Genomic DNA, 6,390 nt, shown 5'->3' with positions numbered 1-6,390 from the left:
TCTGAAGAAGGGTCTCGACCCAAAACGTCGCCCATTCCTTCTCTCCAGAGATGCAGCCTCACCTGCTGACTTACTCCAACATTTTGTATCCACCTTGTCTTCCTTCTGAATGCATCTTGGAGAGTGAGATCACAGGGAGCATATTCCATATCTCCTGCAGTGAAGATCTCACAGAGACATGAATCAAACTGCTTATGGATTGATGTACGCTTTCAAACCATTATTTATAGTGCGAAGCAGTCTGGTGTGGAGGGAAGGAGATCTATTGAAGAACGGATGTTACACTCGCCCATTGAAAATACATGCAATGTGAACATAATTAAAGGGGGGCACAGTGGCCCAACTAGTAATCAGTGCCAGTGACCTAGATCCCGGCCTCGGTTGCTGTCTTTGTGGAGTTTGCACGTTCTTACTGTGACCGCGTGGATTTCCTCCGGGTGCTCCGGTTTCCTCCCACATCTCGAAGCTGTGCGGGTTTGTAGGTTAATTGGCCTTCTGTAAATTGCCCCCATTGTGTGTATGGAGTGGAGGCGAAACTGGGATGAGAGAACTAGTACAAATGGGTGATCGATGGTCCGCATGGACTTGGTGGGGCCCATGCTGTATCTACAAATTCAATTCAATCCAATGTGTATCTTGTTGAGGTACCTAAAAGAGAAGGTCTTTCAACTCACAATGTCTGTGCCGAACATAATGTCAAGATCATCTCTTATCTATCTGCATATCTACCATATCCTTCCATTCCCTGCACATTCATGTGCCTATCCAAAAGATTCTTAAATGCCACTATCTTATCTGCCTGGACTACCAACCCTGGCAGTAAATTCCAGCAACTCACCACACTCTGTATAAAGAAAGTTGCCCCACCCACCTGTTTTCAATTTTGCCCCTCTCACCTAAGAGCGATGCTCTTTAGTAATTGTTTTTTCCCATCCTGGGAGGTTGGTTCTAACTGTTCAAGTTATTGATGTGTCTCATAATTTAATATACTTCATTCAGGTCTCCCGTAAACTTGTCATTCCAGAGCTAAATCCCCCTGAGAGCTAATACTCCCTAATCCAGTCATCACCTCTTCTGCACCTTTCCCAAAGCCTCCACATCCTTCCTGTAATGGGGTGACCAGAAATGCATGCAACACCCCAATTTGGCCAGGACAATCTCTATATAACTAAAAGTCTTCATCTTGTTTGTGCCCACGATGTGTCTCTGTGTCAATCTGATTAATTCCTATCTTCTTCCAAACGCTAGGCCACAGCCATCCCATTTTCACACCTCCTACTCACATTTTTCCCGTGGTGGCGATAAACATCTTCCCGTTGCATTACCACTTGTATTTCTGAAGTTATTAATCGTTGAAATTTTAAAAGCAACCAGATTTCTTCAAACTCACCCATTTCGGTAAAGAAATCAGAGTGATGTCACAATGCACTCGCAAGGCAGGACGGGTCACTCCGGGAGGGAGGGGCAGTCCAGTGCTCCAACCCCATCTTCCCCTCCCCCCCTCACCCATTCATTCTCTCCAGAGATGCTGCCTGGCCTGCTGAGTTACTCCAGGATTTTGCTGTCTGTACATAATGTAAATCGTTCCATTCCCCGCATTTATATGTGCATATCCAAATGTCTTCAATGCCACTGTCATATCTGCCTCCACTGCCAATCCCAGCAGCAGTTTCGAGGAATCCACCTATGTAAAGAAGTTACCCAGCACATCTCCTTTAAACTTTACCTCTTTCACCTGAAAGCTCTACTCTGTACTATTTGACATTCCTATCCTGGAAAAAAGGTTCTGGCTGTCTACCCTATCTCTGCCTCACGTGATGTTATGTACTTCTATCAAGTCTCCCCTCAACCTCTGGCGTTCCAGAGGAAACAATCCAATCTGACCGGCCGGGGTGGCACGGTGGCGCAGGGGTAGAGTTGCTGCCTTACAGCGCTTGCAGTGCTGGAGATTCGGGTTCGATCCCAACCACGGGTTCTATCTGTACGGAGTTTGTACGTTCTCCCCGTGACCAGCGTGGGTTTTCTCCGAGATCTACGGTTTCCTCCCACACTCCAAAGACGTACAGGTTTGTAGGTTAGATTTTCCCTAGTGTGTGTAGGGTAGTGTTGGTGTGCGGGGATCGCTGGGCGGCGCGGATTCGGTGGGTCGAACTGCCTGTTTCTGCACTCTATCTCGAAACTAAACTGAACTAATCTCTCCCTGTAGCTAATGTACTCTAATCCAAGCATCATTTCAACATGGTCTCCAAGTCATTCCAAAGATTGGTAGAACATCTTGATTAGTACAGGCGTCAGGGGTTAGGGGAGAAGGCAGGAGAAAGTGGGTTGAGAGGAAAAGGTTGATCAGCCATGATGAATGACGGAGTAGACTTGATGGGCTGAATGGCCTGTCTGTTCCTATCGCTTACGACCCTTATGAACATCCTCCAAAGGCATCACGTGAAACAAAACCTCACTGGTTTACGATATAACTGTTCAGACTCCTCTTGTGTTTGTATGAATAACATTCAATAACATGTTGATCATTTGATTCTTAACAACAAAACCATCCCCGTAGCCATTCAAGTGGCCTTCACGGTCACTTTTAACATTATTAGTGTCTTTTAAGTCTCCATCTGATAAACTACTAGTGCGAATGCATTGGTATTTAGAAAACATTTTAGGTGACCTTTGTGTTGCTGTGAATATTAAATATGAAAAATGGTCTTTAAAATTCCAATTGTAAGAGTGAACCAAGTAACATCCTTGTTGCGACAGATTTCTCTGATGTTTTTTGGTTTAATTAAGTGTGCAGTTAAACACATCCATTTGCCTCATGTATAGACATAAAGGACTTTCTTTCATTAAAGTGCAGATGCTATTTTACAGACAAGCATGTGTGCCAACTGATCTGTTGTAATCTACGATAAGCTTGCCCTTGGACTTCTTTAGTAAACAGATGTTTCCTGAAAACTTGGTTACTAATGAATGCATTAACATACAGTTTTTCCTTATGTCTGTTTACTTAAGTTTAGTTTAGTTTAGAGATACAGGAACAGGCCCTTCGGCCCACCGAGTTTGCACCGACCAGCGATCCCTGCACATTAACACTATCCTACACACACTAGGGACAATTTGCAACTATACCAAGCCAATTAACCTACAAACCTGCACGTCTTTGGAGTGTGGGAGGAAACTGGAGCACCCGGACACGGAGAGAACATACAAACTCCGTACAGACAGCACCCATTGTCAGGATCGAACCCGGATCTCTGGCGCTGTAAAGCAGCAACTCTACCATTGCCGCCTCCAGTTCAACTGCAATATCTGTTGACCTCTGTTTGTGATTTAATCATCTTTGGACAACGGCGTGTAAATGTCTTCACAATCTTTCATTTTAAATTGCTCCGTTTGCTGCCTTCGAAACGTCTTTCCACCAAGTGACATTTAACCTACGCTCTGTCCCACAAAACCGTGCGCTTCCTTCAGAATTATATGGGCACTGCTGCTGAAGTTTAAAGCTGACTGCCTGTTAAAATGGGGAGGAGAATTTGTCAATTGAGGGGGTAAATATCCAATCGATATAAGCTGAGGTGATAGGGCTAAAGTTTAAAAGAGATGTGAGGGATAATAGTAAGATTAAACGAGAACTTACCAGTTTGAAGTTTGATCTGTATTTTATGAGGAGTTACGATGAGGGATTACGTGAAGAACCCGCTCAGTGCGCAGGCGCGGCATACTTCCAAGCAGCGGTGTGGAATCACAGATAGACACAATTATTTGAAGTAAACATAGTAAAGATAAGGAGACATCAATTTATTAGTTTGATCCATATAATGAGGGTAGGAGCGGAGGGCACGTAATCCCTCATCGTAACTCCTCATAAAATACAGATCAAACTTCAAACTGGTACGTTCTCGTTTAATCTTACTATTTTACTTCGGAGTCACGTGAGTGACTACGTGAAGACTTCAAAGCTCTGTGATTTCAAACCATGTAACAGTTCATACTTCACTCGCTGCCGAAGTTATTCGAGGGAGGAAGTATGTTATCGTAATCAACCATGAATCTGTTTGTAAAAACAATAATGGTGTTATTAACAACAACAAGACCAATTGCTCCCCCGGGCTTAAATTATATATTTTTTGCAGATTATTTTTCTGCAAACGATACAGGTTCTGTCAGTGGTTTGTTATAAAAGTTTGGAACGTATACTCCCTAGACCACCCTGCAGTAGCCAGGATGTGGTCCATAGGCTCGTCCATCCTCTTAGTTACTGACGTGGAAGCTGTCCTGGTGGAATAAGATTTTATACACGTTAGTATTTACTCCAGCAACTCCCAGTACCTGCTTGAGCCACTAGAGATAGTTTAGCTCGTCACCCGACCATGAGGTTTCCTGTGGCTGACCCATAAGGCTTTTTCCTCTCCCTCGGTATTCCTTATTGTGTCGATCTCTAAGTGGGTCATGACACATAAAACGTGGTTCAGGTGGGTATGCCCGGAATTTCATGACTGGACCTGATGTTCCTGGTCTGTTCTGTTTGGCCAACCCTTGAATGGGCATGTGACACTATCTGGTGTTATAACCATGTTGTCCCATCGTAGTAGATGGGAGAGCTGGCTCTTTGTGTTGATGTAAGGCCACCAGCATGTCCATCTTCAGGGTAGGCTGTTCCAGGGTGAGTGACCTGGCTGGTGATCATCCCCTAAGGTATGTCAGGATTTCACTGACATCCCAATTTGGGTGTACCTATTTCTGGGGAATGGATTGATATACCTCTCCTGTATCTGATCACCAGTGAGCGGTACCTAAGTTGTAGTAGGCTAACAGAACATGTCCTTCATTGTGGTGAAGACCTGCCAGGAGCTCCAGTACAGTTTTTTGTTATAGTTGAATGTGTAATTCCTGTTTTGGAAACAGTGTACCATTTCTTGATGCTCCTCAGGTATATTCCCTAGGATATGCGACGGAATACTGTCATCAGGTTGATAGTGCTCCTGATCCAAGCACAGCAATGTCTTCCCAATTCTGCAATTCTTTTAATGACCATGTCGAGGATCACTGGGAACCATGCTTGTGGACTTGGTCCACTGTAATTTGCGTAGTACCCGACTGATGAAGCCGTAGTACCTATTGAAGAGGTAGAAGGAAAGGAAAACATAGAGATTAGGTTCCCCCCACCCCTCAATACGCGGGAATGTCTCCATTGCCGCTGCCTTGAGATTGGTTTCATGTGACGTAAGTTAGTACGTGGTGATTTAATTGGATATAAGGAATCGATATCTGGTGTCCATATTGCTTAGTGATTTCAGCAAATATTTTTGGTTTAAATGTATGTTTACAGTATTTAGCTCACCTGATAGGTGAGTTACTGATGGTCAACATGTTTGACGACATACGGTTTCCAATTGTTAATAAATTGTCACCTAATATCGATGTTCTCCGCCCAAGTGGTTTGGTATATGCCACCACTGATGTTGTTATCTTATAAACGAACATGCAAATTTGGTGGATTACTGAGCAAATGCTTCACTAGAATTAAGTAAGTTAATATATAACATGCTTAAGTCAATTCATATTGGCATTAAGTATTACAAGCTCAGTAACACATCAGGACACATAAGATGTTACTCAAAACAGGTGGAAGTGTACAACCATAATCCTTCCTGCCGATAAATTCCATGATAACACTACAGATTAATCCATTTGCCCCCATATTACAGGTATGGAGATAGTTTTGAACACTAGTATCTCAGCTCATAGGAAAGGTACAAAGTTCAGTAGCTGGTAATGCTGCTATATCGCAATTACTTTGCCACGTAGTTGATTGGTGGTTAATGCACCATGACTGATAGTCTTAATGAATACCAGATAACAACGTTGTGGATGGTCAACGTAAATATCTGGATATATATTTTGTGCACCGTTCCCAGAGGCACTGCAATACTGGGTCGATGCGTGGAGTGGACGGAGCAAGCCCCTATTCCCTCCCTGTTCCAAAATTCAATTTAATATATGGTCCCTAGATAAGGGACGTATCAGATTATTAGACTGATAAGAACAGATACTACACTTGATCTTAGCCAAAAGGCCGAGAAGCGATGCAGCTAAAGCTGTATCCAAGGATAGTTTGTCGTTAATATATAGACATGCCATGACGGAATGTTTCTAAGTGTCAGGGCTAGTTGATTCTGGATAACTTTGACTTAAATGCCGCAACGCTCATCATGGTTACTCCATCCAGGTAATTGTGGTATATCCGAAACTTATATGAGAAGGTACTGAATAGTGTGCATCTTCAAGGTCGATATCTACCATAAAGTATCCTTGGATCCATGGTAGTAGTTACAAATCCCATGAATGGGTATACCTGGCGAAATACTCGTGGTTTATCAACGATGGTGCGAC

At 43.4% G+C, this 6,390-nt stretch overlaps 1 non-coding gene across 1 annotated transcript; it reads right to left on the bottom strand.

Moving 5' to 3' along the window:
- Positions 1 to 5,895: 5,895 nt before the first annotated feature.
- On the bottom strand, positions 5,896 to 6,085 carry LOC116980205. Its single transcript, XR_004413896.1, has one exon. It is a non-coding gene; the product is annotated as a U2 spliceosomal RNA (small nuclear RNA).
- Between the last annotated feature and the right edge of the window lie 305 nt (positions 6,086 to 6,390).

The sequence above is a fragment of the Amblyraja radiata genome, chromosome 13 (genome assembly GCF_010909765.2).
Source record: "Amblyraja radiata isolate CabotCenter1 chromosome 13, sAmbRad1.1.pri, whole genome shotgun sequence".
Classification (NCBI taxonomy): Eukaryota; Metazoa; Chordata; class Chondrichthyes; order Rajiformes; family Rajidae; genus Amblyraja; species Amblyraja radiata.
The sequence above is the reverse complement of the archived record's forward strand: the minus strand, read 5'-3'. Positions and strand labels throughout refer to the sequence as shown.